This window comes from Oryctolagus cuniculus, chromosome 3, assembly GCF_964237555.1.
Source record: "Oryctolagus cuniculus chromosome 3, mOryCun1.1, whole genome shotgun sequence".
Classification (NCBI taxonomy): Eukaryota; Metazoa; Chordata; class Mammalia; order Lagomorpha; family Leporidae; genus Oryctolagus; species Oryctolagus cuniculus.
The window spans coordinates 174,631,800-174,654,842 of record NC_091434.1 but is presented as its reverse complement, the minus strand read 5'-3'; the positions used below and the strand labels follow the sequence as shown (position 1 = coordinate 174,654,842).

Below are 23,043 nucleotides of genomic sequence, written 5' to 3'. Positions count from 1 at the left end.
AAGCAGGAAAGACCGCACAGCACAGCGTTCTCAAGAAAGGAGCTGGAGGAGCAGAGAGCCTCCCGGGCATCGGGGTGCCCCTCTGGTGCCCCTGACCTGGGTCTTTTTCCCTGGCAGAGGGACCCACCCTGTGCAGCCACACCTCCTCCTGGGGCTGCAGTGTCCCAGCTGCCAATTGGAGATTTGCCAGCCTTGCCCACAGCAGCCTGTGGTCCTCTCCCATCCCTAAAACAGGAACATGAGACGGTCTGTTCCGCAGTCCCCTGAAGCAAGGGCAGCCGTACCAAGTCCAGTGGCACGGCCCTGCTGATCCAGGCTGGGACAGCTGGACAGGTGCGGTTCAAAGCAGAGCTGGAGTCTGCGGAGTGACCTCCTTTCCAAGAGTTCCTGCCAAAGCCTGAGCTGGTCGCACGGTAGCTGCCTTCTACATTGTACTAGAAGCTTCTTTGCAAGTTGTTTTCCCGCTTCCTCCCCGCTCACGTACCTGTGAACAAACGGGAGCCTGCTCCTGCCTTTCAAACAGCGCTGGGTCTCGCAGAACACACAGCTTGCTAGCAGGCAGCAGCTCCTGCGGTGTTGCAGGGGCCTCTTTTTTTTTATCTTCTAGTTTCTCTTCCCACTTCTTTATATCAAGGGCATCTAGCAGGGGCCCGATACCTCTTGGCTGAACCAGTGAGTGATTCTCAACATCTGCAGTTTCCTTTTTGTACTTTACAAAGTAGTTTCGTTGAAACTTCTCAGAAGAGCCAGGACTCACTCTTTGCTCTTTCCCACATCTGGCAGCTGGAGATGCCTGGTTAGCCCCACTCTTCCGAGAAGGCAGGAAAAATGTGAGGAGTGCTGCCTTCAGAGAGCAGAGGAGCCAGGCCGAGTTCTTCTCAGCCACCCGTGATGGAGAAGTTCAAAGAGGGCAAACTCAGCTAACTACGCACGTGGCTACTCTACAAAATTTATGGAAAATACAATTTAAAAGGTGAATTATTTTTGGTGCAAATTTTTTTAAGTCCCTGCATTGTTTTTTCCTAATATGCATTTTCATGAATTGTTTGAAGATCCCTCATATGCATGGACTTCCAAAAAAATTGGCACTTTTTGAAGACCCCTTGTATACATATATATTTTTTAAAAAGCACTTTTTTGCATCAAAACAAACCTGATTTTTAAATTCCACTGTCCGTGAACTTTTTGAAATCCTCACATGTATGCATTGCTTGGAGCTAGGCACTTCCCCACCAATTATTCAGCCTTGGTCATCACAACAGCCTGGTGTAGTATGTACTAGCCCCATTCCACAGACGGGAAAGTGGTGGCCAGACACATTAAATAATTTTCCTAAACTCACACAGCTACAAATTGACCAAGCTAGGCTTCAAGCCCTGGCTTCTCTCTGCAGAGAACACTGTAATTTGTTTACGTTTCATTTGATTGTATCACGAAGCTCCAGTCCCCTGTGCTCCTAGTTTGCTGTTTATGCAGAAGAGTGACAAACTGCAGAACAGGAGAACCTACTCCTGTTTTGTCTGGCAACTTGAGTGGGTCAGAGTTTAAGTGCGCAGGTTAAGGCAGTTTCTTAATGTGTGGTCTGTGTTACCAACCTGCCAAGAACTAAGTACAAAAACCGAGATTAACGGTTCAGGCAGGATTTCCCCACCTCAGCACCACTGACGTCCGGAGCCTGTGAAGTCTTCGTGGTGGGAGACTGCCCTTCGTCACAGGACAGGTTAGCCACATGCTTCGTCTCCACCCACTGGTGCTGCTGCGTCCCTGGCCCCAGCTGGGACAGCCAAAAACGTCTCCAGATTATGTCCAAGGTCCCCCAGGGGAAGGCAGCAAAATCAGGGGTCCTGCTTGACCCCTGCCAGTTGAGGGCCACTGTGTGAAAGCAATTTCACAGAAGAATTTTATATCTGTTCCACCCAATAATAAAAAAAACCCTGATTTTTGTATGTCTTTGTTGGTTTTTAATTTCATTTTTCCAGTAATTCATTTTTATTGATTTTATTAAAGTATCAGTCTGCAAGGCATTGGGGAAATAAAAAGCAAAACAAAACTGATCTTTCACCGTGGATGGTCTCAGAAGCTCTGCTCGGGGGCAGCACAGAACAAACACCCACGTGCGAGAAGGCGGCTTCCAGGATACAGAACATATTCCAGCAGGTCCGGGTCCTGGCTTGACCAGCAGTCATGATTGTGTGCCTAAACAGAACCTTTGAACATTTCAAATTCCTTTTTCACATGTGGCCCGGGCGCACGCTACAAAACCTGAGAAGGCACAGCCCCGGCCACGCGGCCCCCTCAGGCGTCCCGGCTTCTCATTGTGCATCCAGCTCACAGATGGACACGCCTTCCTACGCCCTTCTCCCCCACCCCGCGCATGATGGACTGCTGAAGGGGAGCAGATCTTTCGGCATCGCCAGCAGCGCTGCAGCCTATACCCTCGCCCGTGCGAGCAGCACTGACTTCTAATAGAATGCTCTGCAGCTGGCTTACTTTCAATATCTTTGCAGCCCTATTTTTATTGTCAATGTCATCAGCTTCTGCCCTGTTTATTAACAAATCTTTTTCTGATTACAAAAGCAATATAGGCTTATCTTAAAAATCCACGTGTCACAGAAATATGTAACTCTAAAAGTAAACACGCTCTATAATCTCATTCCAACTCTCCTATCCAAACCACCGTGAAATCTGACGCTTCGTTTTCCAGAATTCTCCCCGTGTGTGTGTGTGTGTGTGTGTGTGTGTGTGTATTTTTATCAAAGAGACAAACGGGCTCAGATGTATATTCTATCCTATAGCTACAGCTACCATCTTTAGATATTAAAGGTTAGGTACAAAATATCAGACAAAGATTTGATAGTAAAGCAAGGATAAATCAAAAGAATTTATTTGTACAGCACAGAATTACTGTGACTACATCTTCGCAGATTTTAGAAATGTGAAAATCCACCCATGTGTAGCCATATGGTAGCATGTTTATTTCCTTGAGGTTCAACCAAAAGGATTGTTCTCATGCAGTATTTATTAAAATGTATGTTTTCTGTCGAACATTATTGAAGAAAACAAATATTTCCCCAGTCCAGCCTAACCATCTTATTAACTGTAAATTGCATTATCTGAAATGAAATCAATATTCTTCTGGTATACAATGCTCCTAACATATCATTCCAAACCACATTAACAGACAGAGAAGCCTGCATAAGATTTAACAGGCTTTGTCTTGTCTAGCTATTGTTCAGATTTCTTCATCCAAACCCTGCAGTCTGAACTGAGCATTAATTATCACCGAGGGCAGGGGAAAAATGTCACTTAAAAAAAGCAAGCCTTCCTGTAGATAAAGAAGTGACACCGGGCGCTCTGGATACCCAAATCAAACGCTCCTTCCGAGGAGATTTTGAGCGTGTTTTATATTCACAGCTCAGAGCTGGGTCCTGTGGGTGATACAAAGACAATTAAAATATATGGTCTCTGCCTTGCAAAGATTTCTTAGGAGGCAGTTTCTCCCTTTCTAAAAAAAAAATGCACTTTAAACACTCTAATATTTGGTGATTTAAGTTCACATACTGGATAGCAAGCCAAATTATTTGCTTGCTTTCAATCAATTGCTTTCAAGCAAGCAATTTTTGCTTCTCAAGTGCATATTAATATATTAATAGCTGTAGATATCTCTCACATAACAGAATTTTTTTTAGTTTCCTTAAAGTTGAATGAATAAAATGCTAAATGAATTCTTCCATTATAAAATCAGATAGATTTTAAAAGAAAAAGATCTTTGTCTTCGAATGTAAGAAAACTGTAATCTAAAAAGGCACGCGTCTACAAATTGCAAGTACTGAAGGCACACATTTAACAGCGTACAGTTAGCAAGTAGTCAAGACATTTTCACTGTGGAATTAGCATATTAATGACAATATTGGCCATATTGGCCTTCATCCTTCATCCACGTACTAAATAGGACTCGGAAAATGCCCACATGACCACCACTGCACAGATGTAAATTTCTCCTGAGGAGCAGACATTTCGCCTGGCAGTGAAGACACCCATGCCCGGGGGGAGTGCCGGCTCCAGCTCCTGGCATCGGCTTCCCTCCGATGCTGACCTGGGAGGGTAGCGGTGATGGCTCAAGTAGTTGGGTCCCTGCCACCTACGTGGGAGACCTGGATTGCTTTCCTAGCTCTAGCACCTACCATTGCAGGCCTCTGGGGAGTGAACCAATGGATCAGAGCTCTTTTTCTGCCTGTCAGTCTCTTTCTCTGTCATTTGCCTCTCATATAAAAAATAAATTTTAAAATGTACCCCGAAACCCTGATAGTATGATTGTGTGTCTTGCTGTTTCATATCACAGTCCCATTTCAGATAATCAGGTGACTCATTTCCTCATCTCCTTCAGTTCCTTATCTATGTACTTGTTTGAAAGATTTGTTTAGTTGAAAGCAGAGTTACAGAGAGAGAGGGAGAGACAGAAAGAGATGTCTTCTATCTACTGGTGCACACCCCAGATGGCTGTGATGGTCAGGCTGACACCAAGAGCCAAGAGCTTCATTCAGTTCTCCAACTTGGGTGGCAGGAGCCCAGAAACTTGGGTCATCTTCTAATGCTTTTCCCAGGTCATTAGCATGGAGCTGGATTGGAAGTGGAGCAGCCCATGTGGGATGCAGGTGTCACAGTTGGAGGCTTTACGTGCTTCGCAGTGATGCTAGTCCCTCCTTACTTATTTAATATGTTTATTTACTTTAAATATATATTTTAAATATATATACTTCAAATATATATATATATATATATATTTGAAAGGCAGACAAAGAGATCACTTGACAGCAATGTCCCAGTAGCTGGTTCACCGCCAGCCTCCCACTCCCCTCCACCAAATGCCTGCAAGGGCAGGGCCAGGCTGAAGCTAGGAGTCCAGAACTCCAAGTCCCCCCCCCCCATGGTTGAGAGGTTCCCATGTACTTGAGCCGTCACCTGCTGCCCCCCAGGATGCACATTAGTAGGAAGCTGGAATCAGAAGCAGGGCCAGGACTTGAACCCGGGCACCCGGATATGACAGGCATCCCAAGCAGCATCTTAACTGCTAAGCCAGTGCCCACCCCTAATTCCTTATTTTAAAATCCCTGATAACCTGTGTGACAATGAACCATGCTATTACACGTCTTCCCTGCCTCCTCACTGAGTTTTCCCCACAACACTCATTACCATCTAACATAACTATGTCTTGTGCTCCTTTTGCTTGGTCGTCTGTCTCCCCTTGAGAGAATGGTGTATTCTCTGTCATTCAGGAGAACTACCTACATCACTTTAATTCCTTAATCTCAAACCTGGCAATTCACCGGCATTGTGGTGTAGTAAGTTAAGTCGCTGCCTGTAGCACCAGCATCCCATATGGGCACCAGTTCAAGTCCCAGTTGCTCCGCTTTTGATCCAGCTCCCTGTTAATGTGCCTGGGAAGATGACTCAAGTTCTTGGGCCCATGTGAGAGACCTGCAAGAAGACCTGGGGGGAGCTCCTGGTTCCTGGCTTCAACCTGGGCCAGCTCCAGCTGTTGCGGGCATCTGAGGAGTGAACCAGCAGATGGAAGACCTCTCTCTGTCTCCCAAATAAATAAAATAAATTTTTTAAAAAGATGATTTACTGATCCCTCATTTCCAGCCACCTCAAATCATTCCTTTAATCATTTTGGACACCATTGCCACTGCCATTTTTCCCAGTGACCCATTGCTTTACTTTCTTATTGTTCAGAAAGATTTATTTATTTGAAAGGCAGCGTGATAGAAAGAGGGAGAAAAATCTTCCAAACTCTGGTTCACCCCCCACGTGGCTACAACCCCTGGCCAAAGCTCAGAGCCTGACACTCCATCCAGGTCTCTCACATAGGTGGCAGGGGACCAAGCACTGCTGCCTTCCCAGGTACATCAGCAGGGAGCTGGCTTGCAGCAGCCAGGACTTGAACCAGCGCTCCAGTATGGGATGCTGGTGTCACAGGTGAACCCACTGATCCACAGCACCAGCCTGCTTTACCCTCTTAGCTAGTGTCCCTGGCTCAGCTTTTCTTCATTACATCCTAAATTGCCATTATCACGTTACTGCTCCTAAGAACACCAGTTTACTATCTCTCCCTAGCCAAAAAGAAAAAGAAAAGCCCACCTGGCTGTGAGAGAGGAGCAGACAAGAGATGTATAGCTTCCTCTTTTATACCGTCTTATCTTTTAATTGTTCTGCTTTAAAGTTGCATTCATTATCCTAAAAAGTTACAGAGAAGCACACTCCTGAAGGATTCTCTCTTGCCTACCAGACACCTGCCCGGATGCCCAGGTGCCCAGGTGAAGGGCTTTCCCCACCAGGGCCTCCACTGCTTCTCTTTTCCCGCTTGAATGAGCCGCACCCAGTTACCTTCGGACACAAGTGAACTCTGACCCGCACTTCAGGGAGAAAGTCGCGCCGGGATCCCATGGAAGCAAAGCAGCTGGCCCAGGCTGCTCCAGACGTCAGATGGAAGACATATGTTAAAGTCATAAAGCTGACCCAGTACAAATCCCCACGGGCAAGCACTTGAAGTCTCAGTTACATGACTCACCCAACATTCTGAGATTCTTTCTGCTCAGGCTATTACACTTAATTTGAGTTTGGAATGTTAAACTGATTTTTCTCATTGCTTACTTTTTTAATGCTAGCACGATCATGGTGCTTTACTCTTCAATAAACCATAAGAAATCTAAAAGGCAAGCCCGCCTCAGATGAGAAATGAAATTGATTTTTTAGAGCCATTTGGATTCACCAGCAACAACTGCCTTTTAACACTTGTCTGAACTCTTACCTAATTATTTTTAGGGCTTTGGGCTAGAAAGCAAATTGCATTATGTTCTTATAAAAGTCTCTACTTACAGAACCATCTGTAATCCCTTCAAAGCGATTTTTGCAAGTCACTACTAGAATATATAATGTTATCAATTCTATTAGATCATAGAGGTGCAGGGCTGGACGGGGTCTCAGGAACCTGCAGACGCCAGGCCTCCCCACTGTCTTCAGAATCGCATCTGAACAGGCCAGAAAACCAAGGGCCAAGCCTATCAGTTCCCAAAGCCTTTCCTGCTTCCACTGCCTAACCCTTCAAAATAGTTTCATATAGACTGACACCAAATCCATAAACGCTTAAATGTGAAAAAGGAAACTGGGGTAGAATTTCCAAGTGTCAGTTGATCCCCGGCCTTCTCCCACTCCTTTTTTATTTATTTATTTATTTAATTTATGTGACGGGTAGAGAGTTACAGTGAGAGAGAGAGACAGAGAGAAAGGTCTTCCTTCCATTAGTTTACTCCCCAAATGGCCACCATGGCCGGCGCTACACCGATCCGAAGCCAGGAGCCAGGAGCCTCTTCCTAGTCTCTCACGTGGGTACAGGAGCCCAAGCACCCGGGCCATCCTCCACTACCCTCCTGGGCCAGCAGAGAGCTAGACTGGAAGAGGAGCCGCCGGGACTAGAACCCGGTGCCCATATGGGATGCTGGCGCCGCAGGCAGAGGATTAACCAAGTGAGCCACGGCACCGGTCCTTTCCCCCACTCCTACTCACTGCCCCCCTTCTAGTTTCCATGGCAGGAGCTAGTACAAAGAAGAGACAGACTTTGTGAAATTCCTATAAAAATAATTGCTTCTTACCGCTAAAGCCAGACTCATTCCAATTTGGGTAAATGCTAAGAAGCATTTTTTAACGGGGTAAAAGCAAGGCAGGCCCTATCTCCAAACAGAAGTCCCAGGCTCCCCTCTGTTGCCGGCCTCTGCCTCCTCCTTCCTCATTCAGAGCTTGTAGAACCTCCCACCTCCTGCAGCCAGCCAGATGGAGACATTCATCAGTCGGTTCATTCATTCAGCACATGAATGAGTCCCACCCACACGCCACTGCGCCAAGCACTTCTACAGGCATTCTCCCTTACTCCTCACAACGCGACTCTGCTGTGGGTGCTGCAATTGAATGCTCACAGCTGATAAAAGAAGAGCGGCACAGAGAAGTTAAGCAATCTGCCCAGAGTCACACAGCTGGTGAGCAGTAGAGGAGCGGAGATTTGAACCCAGGCATTCTAACTTCAGCGGCCCTCCTGTTTTCAGCCTCAGCACCGGCACGGGCCATCTCATGGAGCCTTCTAGCTGCTGGTGGCGGTGGTACTAAGCTGGGAGGAAGTCCTAGTGCTATGAGCACAGGGAGGAGAGGGCCTGACCTCTACATGAGCATCTCTGGGCAGGACATTTCAGCGAGGGCCAGGCAGATAGAAGAGTCACCAGAGAAAGAGGCACGGGAGGAAGGTTTCAGTCTGGGAAATGAACTCATTCATTCACTGAATCATTCATTCTTGGTTCAGCCCTGAACTGCTTTCTCAGCGACACTGGCGTCCGTAGCCTGTTCCCGCAGGACGTGGAGGTTCTAATGGTCAGGGCTTCATTCCTCCCGTCAGTATTCATTGGCCCTTAGGCTGTGCCATTAAGAACCTTCCAGCACCTGGGGTTGTCTGGCCAGTGGGTGAAGACCCCTCCCATTCTTCCGAGAGCCTCACGCAAAGTCCTCTCGGCAGCTGAGGCTAGTCTGGAGGAAACGCCTTCACTTGATTTCTTGCTTATTAATACCTTCTCTGAGAACAGAGGCCAGCGCACCCGACCCTAGCCGGGAAGGGCTCAGAGCTGGGCGCAGAGGGTGAGCATCCGAGCTGCACTTCACCGTGACGTTCTTAGCTCATCCTGGAGGGCAGGAGGAAAGCGATGGCTGCCACGTGAGCCCTTCAGCTCCCAGTGGTCACCTGGTGTTTGATTTTCCAGACTTCAGACTCCAGTGTTCCGGGAGACTTCCGATAATGTACTCTGTGCTGGTCTAGGTCATGGTTACACGGCGTGTTCACCATGACCTGTGCATCTTGTGTATCTCTCTCACACTTCCACTAAAATGCTGAAATAAAAACATGGGCAGTCAGTTCACTTTCTGGTGATCGGTAGTATGGGGGAAGAGATGTGAGCTGGAAGGCACCTCTGAAAGCTAGGCCAGCACTGACCAAGACATGCTCCACAGAACCTTGGCCCCAGGAGACGGTCTGTACCAAAGCACGGCTGTGGGTCACATAAACTTGACAAACGCTGCGTACTCTTTAGGTCAGAGAGTCACAACTGCTCCAAAGCGAGGCCGACCTGTCTCCACACATCCCGCCGCACCTTCACACATATTCTCCACGTCCATGTCATATGTCTCATGTGCCAGGAAAGAAGACCAGTATCTACCTAATCGTACAAGTCTAGGAGTTGTTTCTTTTTTTAAAAAGTATTTATATAAGCCGGCGCCGCGGCTTACTAGGCTAGTCCCGGTCGGGGTGCCGGATTCTGTCCCGGTTGCCCCTCTTCCAGGCCAGCCCTCTGCTGTGGCCAGGGAGTGCAGTGGAGGATGGCCCAGGTGTTTGGGCCCTGCACCCCATGGGAGACCAGGAGAAGTACCTGGCTCCTGCCATTGGATCAGCGCGGTGCGCAGGCCGCAGTGCGCCGGCCGCGGTGGCCATTGGAGGGTGAACCAACGGCAAAGGAAGACCTTTCTCTCTGTCTCTCTCTCTCACTGTCCACCCTGCCTGTCAAAAAAAAAAAAAGTATTTATATAAATCTTATTAATTGAGAGACAGAGAGAAAGAAAGAAGAATGACAGAGAAAGACAGGGGAGCCGGGAACACAAGCCAGGTTTCCTGATAGGCAGAGATCCAACTACTTGACCATAACCTGCCGCTTCCCAGGGCATCAGCGGGAATTGAAATGGAAGTGAAGCAGGACTTGAACCCTGGCACTCTGAATGGGATGCAGGCATCCTAAGAGGCATCTTCACCTCTGCACCAATCGCCCAGGAGGTGCTTCTAGTCCAGACTTTCCCTTACCGCTTGCAGTTGCACCTCCAAAATGTTCCACTTCTGCTCCATTTCCCCTGCCACACCTGGCACGCCAGCATCACCAGCGTCCCTCCCCAAGGACGTCACAGGCGTCCTCAGAGTTCTGCCGCCTTCAGCCTCCCCTGAAAGCAGCAGGAAGGCTCTCTGCCATTGCCAACATCGCTTCCTTTATCAGAATCCCCAGTAGCTTTTCGTTCCGCTTAGCACAAAGTCCTAAGTCCCTAAGAAGGCCGTAGCAGGCTGGCCTCTGCCTGGACTTTCCCGTTTCTCTAACACTCCACGCTCCACCATGCGCGAGCATTTGATCTTTCCTCTGCAGCTCAGCCTTAACCTGGGTAACCCCCAGTCAACCTTCTGGCTCAGCACCTCTCCGAGCGTTCCCCCTGCCGTACAGCCCCCTCCACCCCTCTCATCACACCCTTAGAATTGGCCCGGCTCAGCCTCTACCTCTGCGACACCTGGTTTAGGAGGCATTCAATCAATGCTTTGAATAAACAATAACAATAAATGTAAAATAAGATAAAAAAAAACCTCTAATAATGTAAGAATTTCCGAATTTCAAAATTATTTGTTTGAGAGACAGAGAGCGTGAGCTCCCACCTGTTGATTTACTCCCCCAGAGGCCAAATCAACCAGGGCTGGGACTGGAACCAGGAGCCAGGAACTCAATCTAGATTCCCCACATGGGCGGCAGGAGCCCAATTAGTTGAGCCATCACTGCTGCCTCCCAGGGTCTGCATTCATAGGAGTGAGAGCCAGGAATTAAATCCAGGCTTTCCAATGTGGGATGGGTGCATCTTGGCCCATAGGCTAAATACTCACTGTCTCCCATGAACTTTTTGACAATCCCCTCATGTACTTGGATTCAACATTTTTGCACTAAAATAAATTTAACTTCTAATTCCATTTCCATAAACTTTCTGATATATTCTCATATTAGTAAAGCTCTTAGACAACGGTTGGCATGGAGGTAAACTTCAATAAAACCTTAAAAAGAACTGACTTAATTTGGATACCGCAGATCTGGGTCAAAAATCATTTCCACAAAGATCTAGGGTTGTCTAAAGGTTACTATTTTTAAGGAATCATTTAGGGGTCGGCATTGTGGTGCAGCAGATTAAGCCACCAACGTCTGCAGTTTTGACATCCCATGTGGGTGCTGGTTTGAGTTGTGGCTGCTCCGCTTCTGATCCAGCTCCCTATGAATGCACCTGGAAGAGTAGCAGAAAATGTTCTTGGGCCCCTGCACCCACATGGAAGACCCTGAGGAAGCTCTGAGTTCCTGGCTTTAGGCTGGCCCATCCCCAACCATTGCAGCCATTTGTGGAGCGAATCAGCAGATGGACGCTCTCTCTCTCTTTCCTCCTATCTCTCTCTCTCTCTCTCTGTAACTCTGCCTTTCAAATAACTAAAATACATCTTTAAAAAAAAAAAGATCTAAAACATTACCAGTTGCATCCATCTTTGAACACCCTCTTCACCCTACAGTAACCGCCATCCTTAATTTTTTACTTACCATTTCCTCGTTTGTTTTTTCCACCTTTGGGTCATCCTATGAATCTCTTAAAAACGTAAGGATACTTCAAAAGTTTTTGGAGAAATGGAAATTAAAAGTATGAGTTTAGGGGCGGGTGTTTGGCCTAGCAGTTAAGATGCCCACGTCCCACATCTGAGCGCCTGGGTTTGAGTCCCAGCCCTGGTTCCCAGTTCCAGCTTCTTGCTGGTGCAGACCTTGGGAGCCAGCAATTACCACTCAAGTAGTTAGGCCCCTGCCACCTGCACTGAAGACCCGGATTGAGAGCCCAACCCAGTCCTGGCTGCTGCAGGCATCGGGTGAGTGAACCAGCATGTAGGAGCTCTGTCTGGCTACCTCTCAAATTAAAAAGCATGAGGTTTTTTGGCATAAAAACAAAATCCGTCCATAGCTTTTTCATAATTTATATTTTTACATATTATGAAAATAAACTTTTTTCTCCATGAACTCTTTAAGAGTTGACAATTTTATTTTCACATTTCACAACACAAATAAAAATCCCTCCAAAGCTACTTCTTCCTGACAGACAGGGGGAGCAAATCTTCCTTGTCATGCTATTAGAAAATACCCAGTCATTGGGCCGGCGCCGCGGCTCACTAGGCTAATCCTCCGCCTAGCGGCGCCGGCACACCGGGTTCTAGTCCCGGTCGGGGCACTGGATTCTGTCCCGGTTGCCCCTCTTCCAGGCCAGCCCTCTGCTGTGGCCAGGGAGTGCAGTGGAGGATGGCCCAGGTGCTTGGGCCCTGCACCCCATGGGAGACCAGGAAAAGCACCTGGCTCCTGGCTCCTGCCATCGGATCAGCGCGGTGCGCCGGCCGCAGCGCACCGGCCGTGGCGGCCATTGGAGGGTGAACCAACGGCAAAGGAAGACCTTTCTCTCTGTCTCTCTCTCTCACTGTCCACTCTGCCTGTCAAAAAAAAAAAAAAAAAAAAAGAAAATACCCAGTCACAGCACCGTGATCTTGGGGCGAAGCAGAGCCAGTGATGCAGCCTGCCCTCTGTCCTTGTCTGATGGGCCAGCTCATTTCTGGACGAGTGGGCACCATCATGGGATGGGCGCAAGGTCTCATCACTGGGGACCCCAGCATCATTAGCATGCGGCTTCCCATGGGGGGCCTCATTCCAGGAGGAGGAGGTGCGCCTATCAGTGGCAGCACGGGAGAGCCTCCCATGCGGGGCACTGGCATCACACCAGGGTGAGTGCGACCCTGGAGATGGGGCCGGCGGGGCAGTGGGATCATCACTCCTCCAAGAGGAGGAGCAGAGACTGGAGTGGGGTAACATCCCTTGTTGAAATGCAGCAGGTGTTTCGCTAATCAGGCTCTGCGCCTGCTCTTCCATCCACTGCTGATAGCGGTTTTTCACATTCTCTGCGTTTCCTACCACTGCGTGGGCCTCTCTCACAGATGGAGAGTCACGGGTGAGTCACGTATCTCAGTAGCCACAATGAAACTCAGACATGTTGCTCTGCAGGCTGCTGGCCACTCCATCCCCCTCCATGAACTCTTCGAAGTACCCTTGCGTATGGGTTAGTTTTGCTTAGGTTTGAGCTTTACAAAGTAGTATAATAATACTTTTTTAAAAGATCTAGGGCTAAACTCCCCTCCCCTACAAGACCCATTGAGGTTGTGGTCATATTTTTTTCAATATTTCGGGTTATTTCCTTTAAAGCAGGAGAGGGAGAAATTTTTCCTCCACCTTGTTATGATCAGCAACTAGGATTGCAAATTAAGCTGTCCAAGAACAGATTAGTGAAAAGAAAAAGGTTTCTTTCTGCGTGCAGCGCATATGTAATGCCTATACACACAGGAGTGTTCAAGGATGAGTGACCCAAAGAAGTGACTACAGTCTGGGACTTATACACCCACCACAGTAGGGGAAAGAAGAGGAGAGAAAGGCTGCCATGGGAAAAACAAATGGGTTTCTTCAGTAAAGACAAGTGGGTTTTCCAGAGAACAAACAGGAGATGAGAAGGTCTGTGTTAAGGTTTACCTGCACAGGTGTAAGGTCTGTCTGTCTCCTTCAGGGCCATGAAGGTTCTCTGGAGAAGGCATTTCTGGGTAGATCTGCCCTAGGAGGGCATTGACGGTAGGCTCATATCCCGGAAGCTGCTGCTGCTTGTCAGATCAAGGCAACTCTGGGCAGGTTTCTTTCTGCATGTATCGATTCTCCACTGCCTTCAGCTCACCAGACCCTCTGCGCCAAAGTGGCAGACTGGGGGCGGGGGACTGTCCTGACTCCCTTTAGATTCCGTGAGTATTGCAGAGATGGAGGGATGTGCTCTACCAGTTTCTAAAGATAAAGATGCTAGGGGGCCGGTGCTGTGGCGTAGCTGCCGGCACCCCATATGGGTGCTGGATCCTGTCCCTGGCGTAGTGTGTGAAGATGCCGCCTGCAGCGCCAGCATCCTATACGGGCACCAGTTCAAGCTCTGGCTGCTCTACTTCAGATCCAGCTCTCTGCTATGGCTAGGGAAAGCAGTGCACCCACGTGGAAGACCCGGGAAGAAGCTCCTGGCTTCGGATTGGCCCAGTTGCTGCCATCTGGGGAGTGAACCACTGGATGGAAGCCCTCTCTTCCTCTCTCTGTCTGTGGCTCTACCTCTCAAATAAATAAAATCTTTTTTTAAAAAAAGATACTAGCAATACAAATGAGATAACAGAGAAAAATGTTATTATACAAACTACAATAATTACTATTATATAAATTCCCACCTTAGATGACAGCAATCCTAAAATTTATAAGGATGTCACTAGACCAATTATCCATATTTAAAATACAGAATTTAACAACATACCTAATATCTTTCTTAATACTTTCCTTAGATTACATGAATCTTCAAAAATCATGAGTCATCTAGCTTTGTCTTCAGAAATCTCTAAGCTTTTTGAACCACCATTTTCTCTTGGATTATTTTTTAAACATCTTTATAACTGGAATTTGAGGGTTTTTTTCCCTTTTCCAAAATTCTCAATCCAATCCCAATAGCCCCAGTTTCCAAGTTTTTTCCTTATTCATCACAATAGCTAATTAAGAAGTCAACTTGAGCTTTTTCTGAAAAAACTTCCTGGTTTTTCCTCTTCAGGAAGAAAGAATAGCAAGTTACTAGGAAAACCTTAATAAATATTTTCTAATAAAGTGCTTTATTTGGAGTCAGTGCAGGAAATCTGTTTTCTTAAAATGAATTTTTTTTTAATGAACGGAAAAGGCAAAAAACCCTTAGAAAAAATCAGATGATGCTGATATTCCCAAGGGCTTGTTTATTAACTGAATTTCTTTATTTATTGAATATTTTCCTAATTTAGTTTTGGGTTATAATGCACATTCTGACATATAAAACCCACAGGTTCAGCCCACCCCTCAGATGCCGCGTTCTTTCTTCAGGAACATCATGTTTTAAAAGTGCCGACCACTGAAGTCTGGGTTATCTCCTCCCAGTTCGTCCTTTCATTACTCACATACAAAGCTCCCAGCAGTCACTAAAGGTCGCCACTTTCCCAACCAGCTCTTGAAAAGAAACGTCCCCAGCTGACGAACGATGAGTAAGTCGGGGGTGACTTCGGGCCCGCGCGGGAACTCCCCACACAGAGCCCTGCGCGCACGTGGACTTTCCTTTCGCGCACACGTGGAGCGCTCGTGGGGAAAAAGAGCAGGATCCTACCGGGCCACCTGCTGGACTAACGGAGTCTGGTCAACAGTGCCCTGGTGCAGAATTCGAGCAAGGGGATCCCCGCGGTGCCGCGAGGCCGGCAGGTGGCACCTGCAAGCCCCCGGGGAGGGCCGGGCAGGCCGGCGCGGCTCCCTCGCCTCAGCCCCGCGCCCCGCAGCCCCGACAACCCCGCAGCCCCGCAGCCCCGACAGCCCCGACAGCCCCGCAGCCCCGCGCCCCGCAGCCCCGCGCCCCGCAGCCCCACAGCCCCGACAGCCCCGACAGCCCCGCAGCCCCACAGCCCCACAGCCCCAACAGCCCCGACAACCCCGACAGCCCCGCAGCCCCGCAGCCCCGACAGCCCCGCAGCCCCGCAACCCCGACAGCCCCGCAGCCCCGCAGCCCCGACAGCCCCGACAGCCCCACAGCCCCACAGCCCCACAGCCCCGACAGCCCCGACAACCCCGACAGCCCCGACAGCCCCGCAGCCCCGACAGCCCCGCAGCCCCACAGCCCCGACAGCCCCGACAGCCCCACAGCCCCACAGCCCCGACAGCCCCGACAACCCCGACAGCCCCGCAGCCCCACAGCCCCGACAGCCCCGCAGCCCCGCAGCCCCGACAGCCCCGCGCCCCGCAGCCCCGCGCCCCGCAGCCCCCACAGCCCCGACAGCCCCGACAGCCCCGCAGCCCCGCAGCCCCGCAGCCCCGACAGCCCCGCGCCCCGCAGCCCCGCGCCCCGCAGCCCCCACAGCCCCGACAGCCCCGACAGCCCCGCAGCCCCGCAGCCCCGCAGCCCCGACAGCCCCGCGCCCCGCAGCCCCGCGCCCCGCAGCCCCGACAGCCCCGCAGCCCCGCGCCCCGCAGCCCCGACAGCCCGACAGCCCCGACAGCCCCGACAGCCCCGACAGCCCCGACAGCGGCGCGGACCTGCGGGCCGGGGGCGAGCGCCTGCGGGCCGGGGGCGAGGACCTGCGGGCCGGGGGCGAGCGCCTGCGGGCCGGGGGCGAGGACCTGCGGGCCGGGGGCGAGCGCCTGCGGGTCGGGGGCGAGCGCCTGCGGGCCGGGGGCGAGGACCTGCGGGCCGGGGGCGAGCGCCTGCGGGCCGGGGGCGAGGACCTGCGGGTCGGGGGCGAGCGCCTGCGGGCCGGGGGCGAGGACCTGCGGGCCGGGGGCGCAGACCTGCGGGCCGGGGGCGAGGACCTGCGGGCCGGGGGCGAGCGCCTGGCCCGAGGTGCTGAGGCGCCCGCGGCCGGGGTCCGCGCCGGGCCCGTGCCACCCGAGGGACCACCCGCCGGGTTTACTTTCGCATTTAGCGAGGCACTACCCACAATGCATTTGTAAAAGCGAAATGCAAAGCAGCTTGGTGATTAACATCGTTCTTACAAACGAGACTTGGGCTAGAGTAATTTTGTTTTGTTTTCGTTGTATTTCATTGGGAAGTTTTAGGCGTCTTGGTTTTCATGGCTGTGACCTGGGCCATGAAAAGTCTCCTTACTTAGAAAAGAATCCAGATGGGAACTATAAATGGCCAGAGACCCGCCTTAGTACCCAGTTGGTCCGAGAGCTGTGGGTTATTGTTAAGCTGTTTAACATTGTCTCCCCCCACAACCACCTTTGACTAGCTTAGCCTTTTGCACTATTATCGCACTATTATTGCTGATTGGCAATGTGTACGTAACTTATTCCAAATGCCCACCGAGGTAATTTCTAGTTGATATGGTTGGAGAGTTTTCCCACTAGCCTACCTGTTTATAAACTGATTTTTAGTGAAACTAATTTGCAGAAGCATTTATGTATTAACCTTCAAACTGGAGATGGGAGAAACTATACAAAAGAAGGAATTGTTTTAATGAGTTTTCAACTTATTAAAGATCATGTTCAGTTTTTTAAAAATCTTAGAATCAAGCTTGTTGAATTGCAGTTAAACAGTGACACATTATCCCCCGTCAATCAGGAGCAAGGAAGCAAAAATGAATTGAAGAAGCTTCCCTTCAGAGGTAGGTGTAGCCCGTGCTGATATGCCTGTGTGTAAACATAAAGAGAAGTGTGTGTATTTGCATCTGGATAGAAAAAGCCTGGAAGGTATTCCGCCAAATTATTAAGTGTAATGTAACTGGGAAGTGGCGTTTTAGAAAAGACAAAGGCATTGAAAGAAACTTTTAGAATGAAAAAATATATTAAATCTTTGTTGCAATAAATTCAACAATTGTGTAGGAGTCTGAATGGATAGATAGTATACATTTTTTTTGCATTATCTTGTTTCTTTGACACATAAAATAAGTAGATTCACAGACCAGGATCAACCAGGTAGGAAGGGAGGTGTCCCTCAGTTTCCACTCTGCGGCAAGGCTTCTGGCTTCTTTTCATCTTGCCTTTCTGTCCCCACCTGCACATCTTCCACAGTCACAGCTTACACTCAGATCCAATGACCGGAATCGGATACCCTGGCTTTCCTCATTAGCAAATAAATTTGACTGCATTGTGAGAAATACACATTCTCTATTATAATTTGCTTCCCCCCCCACACACACACACAAAATCTCTGGAAAATATTGGAAGGAGCCCCCCACCCCTTGACTGAATCTCAGGAGATGAAAAGGGCATTATTTGTAAATTAAAACGATTTCCAGTGGGGAGCATTCACAGGCTTATGAGAGCTCCCTGCAAACAAATGCTTTGTGTCAGCCTTACTGAGCGATTAATAAAGTTAAATCCTGCACTTAAAGACACTGAGATACAACAAAGTCACCTAGTTCTAGGATGGCTGGAGTCTAGCAATGTCAGAATACCAGAATCTTGTTCAATGTTGTAAAATGATAGGCACTTCAATATCTGTTTCAGATGAAAGAAAGAGAAAGAAAACCACACACACAAATGGTAATTAATAGCCTCACTGTAAAGGAAATGGGCTAGAGCGAAGTGTTTATATGTCATTTCAACCCATGACTCAAACCCAAGAGTAACAATGAGGATCATGTTTTATAATTTTTTTCACAAATATATCTATATCATAGAAAAAATGTAGCATCCTGGCCAGCACCGTGGCAGCTCTCTGCTGTGGCCTGGGAAGGCAGTGGAGGATGGCCCAAGTGCTTGGGCCCTGCACCTGCATGGGAGACCAGGAGGAAGTACCTGGCTCCTGGCTTCGGATCGGCGCAGCACACCAGCCGTACAGGCCATCTGGGGGGTGAACCAACAGAAGGAAGACCTTTTTCTCTGTCTCTCTCTCACTGTATAACTCTCTCTGTCTCTCTCTCACTGTCTAACTCTGCCTGTCAACAAAAAATTAAAAAAAATTTTTTTAAATGTAGCATCCTTACAAAATATGAAAAATTTGCACAACCAACTAATCTGACAAATGAGCTAAAATTATTCTCTGGAGAAAGGACAGCCTCTTCAACAAATGGTGCTGGGAAAATTGGATCTGTGCACGCACAAGTATGAAATAAGACCCCTATGTGGCTGGCGCCGCAGCTCATTAGGCTAATCCTCTGCCTGCAGCGCCGGCACTCCAGGTTCTAATCCTGATTGGGGTGCCGGTTCTGTCCCGGTTACTCCTCTTCCAGTCCAGCTCTCTGCTGTGGCCCAGGAAGGCAGTGGAGGATGGCCCAGGTGCTTGGGCCCTGCACCCACATGGGAGACCAGGTGGGGGCACCTGGCTCCTGGCTCTGGATTGGCGCAGCGCGCCAGCCGCAGCGGCCATTTGGGGGGTGAACTAACGGAAGGAAGACCTTTCTCTCTGTCTCTCTCTCTCTCTCACTGTCTAACTCTGCCTGTCAAAAAAAAAAAAAAAAAAAAAAAAAAAAAAAAAAACACAAGACCCCTACTTTACACTCTGTACAAAAAGCAGCTCACAATGGATCAGGGATCAAAATCTAAGACCTGAAACCAGCAAATTACCAGAGGAAAACCCAGGGGAAATACTTCAAGACATTGGCAAAGGCAAAGACTTCTTGGGTAAGACCCCAGAAACACAGGCAATAAAGGCAAAAATAGACAAATGGAATTCAATCAAGATAAGAAGCTTCTGCACAGCAAAAGAAACACTCAAAAAAGTGGAGAAGAAACTGACAGAATGGGAGAAAATATTTGTAAACTAAAAATCTGATAAAGGATTAACATCCAGGACATATAAGGAGCTCAAGAAACTCAATAACAACAAAACAAGCAATCTGGTTAACAAATGGCCTCAGGACATGAACAGGCATTTTTCAAAGGATGAAATACAAATAACCAACAGACACATCCAAAGATGCTCAGGATCACTAGCCTTCAGGGAAATGCAAATGAAAACCACAAGGAGGTTTTACCTCATCCCAGTTAGAATGGTTCTCATCCAAAACCAAAACCAAAAAATAACAAATGTTGGTGAGGATATGGGTACCCTAATACACTGTTGCTGGGAAGGCAAAACAAGTACAACCATTCTGGAAGGCAGTATGGAAATTCCTCAAAAATCTGAAAATGGATCTACAAAATGACCCAGTCATTCCACTCCTGGGAATTTACCCGAAGGAAGTAAAACCAGCATATGAAAGTAACAATAGCTAAGATATTGAATCAACCCAAATGTCCATCAACTGATGAATATATAAAGCAATCATGGTATACGTACATGATGGAATACTACTCAGCCATAAAAGAATGAGACCCTATATTTCAAAACAAAATGGATGCCACTGTAGACCATTATGCTTACTGAAATAAGCCAGTCCCCAAAAGACAAATATCCTGTTTTCCCTGATTTGTGGTAACTAATATACAGAGTACAAAAAAAGTAATGTATGAGTGAAATTGCATTCTGAGATTTGATTATTGTTTACAGCCCTTGTCTATACTCTTGAGGAACAGTGATTTTCCTACTTACTACTTGTTGAATTCTTAATTTAGTGGAGGGTTAAGCTTGTGATTATAAAGAAAGTTGAAAGCACATAATTGCAAAAATTAAAATAAAAATAGGAGGAGAAGAGAGTAGGAGTGAGGAAGGAAGAGAGGGTACAGTGGGAAATATCATTATGCTCTTAAAAACTATATATATATTTATATTTATATATTATATATGTATAAAATACATGGAATTTGTCCCCTTTATATAAGTTTTTACAAGGGGAAAATTGAAGGAATTAGTATATATGTACTGAAGAGAAAGAAATATGTGCTAGAACGAGACCTTGCTGAATGAGTGCAGTCGTCAACCTTGTCACTTTAGGGTATTAGGCCATGATCCTGCCTCCTGATAATCATTATTGATGTTCTGTGTAATCTCCTCTCCTTGAATGTGGCCTTAATGTATTGACTCATTTCTGAGGAATAGAATAAGGCAAAAGTTTCTCTCTCCTTTGCTCTGGGGGAAGCCAGCTGCCACGCAGTGAACAGTCCTCTGGAGAAGCTAGGAACTGTGTGTACAGCCAGCGGTCGGTGTGAGGGAGCCTGCCAACAATGTGTGAGGAAGCCTGACAGCCCATCTCTCTCCACTGGGGCCTTGAGAGGACCACAGCCACAGCCAACACCTTCCTTTCAGCCTTGGAAAAGACCCTGGGCCTGAGCACCCGGCTAGCCATGTCCAGCTGCTGACCCACCGCTGTTGTGAGAAAAGAAATGGTGGTTGTCTTAAGTTGCGAAGTGTTGGCTTAGTACATTATGCAACCACCAATAATCTATGCATGCACTTTACCAAAAAGTGCTGTGTGGCTTCCATTGGGAACCTCTGTTTTGACAGTCTCCTTTAGTGTCAACATGTGGTCCACACAAGAAAATGGGCCACATTCCCTTAATCACCTCAGTTTTTGCCAAGAATATGCTTCCCAGCATACTCTCATCATGTTCAACATGCTGGACCTTGACTGACTTTGGACTGTTTTAAAAAGCAAATCTAGGGGCGAACGCTGCGGTGCAGTAGGCTAAGCCTCCGTCCACCTGCGGTGACGGTATCTCCTCTTCCCATACAGCTCTCTGCTGTGGCCTGGGCAAGCAGGAGAAGATGGCCCACGTGCTTGGACCCCTGAACCCACGTGGGAGACTCAGATGAAGCTCCTGACTTTGGCCTGGACCAGCTGCAGCTGTCGCGGCCATCTGGGGAGTGGGCCAGCAGATGGAAGACCTCTCTCTCTGTCTCTCCTTCCCTCTCTGTAACTCTGCCTTTCAAATAAATAAATCTTTTTAAAAAAGCAAATCTAGCTTTAAAACAAGAAGATTCATTGCCATAAGGAATACTAAAAAATTATATATACGCCATGGCTTTCTGAAGGCAATCAAAATATATTTTTGATGAATGGCTACATCATCGGAATAATTCTTCCAAGGTGACTGTTTTGAAAGGGGCAATACTTATTTTGATATTTACATCCCTATTACTCAGTGAATCAGTTGTGCTGTGTATATTTCGTATCTACCAAACATATGACACTTCCTGCTGGTGATGACTCAATGTGGTAGGTCCTAATATCCCTGTTTTACAGATGAGGAAACTGAGGCAGAGAGATATACCTAAGTCACTCTAAGTGACAGAACAGGATTCTAATTCAGGCAGCCTGGCTGTGGTACTTTGTGCTTCACAAAAAAACTATCTTGCTTCTATGTGATGCCCCAACACATATGGGAGAACTGCATTGATTTATGGCTCCTGCTCCCTATTCCAGCTTCCTGCCAGTGTGTACCCTGGGAGGCAGGTACTTGGGTAAGTACTTGGGTCCTGGCCACTGACATGGGAGACCTCGATTGGGTACCTGGTTCCCGACATTTTGGTCTGGCCCAGCCCCAGCCACTGAGGGCCTTTGGAGAATGAAGCAGTGGATGAGAGCTTTCTCTGTCTATATGTCTCTGTTTCTTGAATAATAATAAAAAAAAAGATAAATTTCTTTTGATGGAAAAATTTGAAATCTATACTTTTTTTCATAATTTGAACTTTATATGAACTTTTTGAAGACCATACACTATCAAGTCAAGATAATAAAAAGAGTTAGTTCTTGTTGTTTCTTAAGATTCATTATTTATTTATTTGAAAGGCAGAGTTAGCCAGTGCTGTGGTGTAGTGGGCTAAACCTCCGCCTGTGATACTGGCATATAATATGGACGCCAGTTCTAGTCCCAGCTGCTCCTCTTCTGATCCGGCTCTCTGCTACAGCCTGGGAAAGCAGTAGAAGATGGCCCAAGTGCTTGGGCCCCTGCACCCACATGGGAGATCTGGCTGCTAGTCAGGGCTGGGCCAAGACAAAGCCAGGAGCTGGGAGCTTCTTCTAGGTCTCCCACGTGGGTGCAGGAGCCCAAGCACTTGGGCCATGCTCCGCTGCTTTCCCAGGCACATTAGTAGGGAGCTGGATTGGAAGCGGAGCAGCCGAACCAGCAGCCATGTGGGAATCTGCTACCCTACAGTGCCAACCCCCAAGAGTTAGTTATTTAGTATTCATTATAACAGCATTGCAGCTGCACTCAGATAATATTTCAAATTGAAGGTTTAGATAGATCATGTGCGAACATACGCTCTCCTGCATGAGAAGGGGAAGTTAATCAGAGCAGCTATCTTTGGGTAAGTCTAGAAAGGCACAAGCTCAAAGGACTAAATGAAGACTTTGGTCTTTATGTGCGGCTGAACGATTGTTTAAAGACTAGCAACATACCAGACTTTGACTAGAACTTTCCACTCTTTGGGCTGACCTGCTGCTGATGTGCCCCACAGCAATGCTGTTAAAGCGACTGAAGCTCCTGCCAGATCTGAAGCGTGGCTCCTGGGAAGAGGCCTTTACGGCAACCGCCAGCATTGGTGCCTGTCAGAGATGTCAAAAATCCGGAGTCACTTCAGAGCTGTTCCTTTACTGATAAAGCTTCCCTTTGATTTCCTTCTTTTTGTCTGTCAGGGTCTCCAGCTGCGTGTATCCCCTCTGGCTCTAACCAGCAGACAGGACTTTGGTGACCCATGGTTTCGTGAGACCAGATATTCTCCCGTCAGGCTGCTCCTTGT

General features: G+C 48.1%; 1 long non-coding RNA gene and 1 pseudogene across 1 annotated transcript; one reads left to right on the top strand and one right to left on the bottom strand.

Annotated features, from left to right (window-relative positions):
- Nucleotides 1–1,624: 1,624 nt before the first annotated feature.
- Nucleotides 1,625–12,896, bottom strand: LOC100354277 (U1 small nuclear ribonucleoprotein C-like; annotated as a pseudogene).
- A 1,992-nt stretch (nt 12,897–14,888) lies between these two features.
- On the top strand, nt 14,889–21,258 carry LOC138849119 (uncharacterized). Its single transcript, XR_011387536.1, has 2 exons — nt 14,889–14,977; nt 21,035–21,258. It is a non-coding gene; the product is annotated as an uncharacterized lncRNA (long non-coding RNA).
- Nucleotides 21,259–23,043: the final 1,785 nt, after the last annotated feature.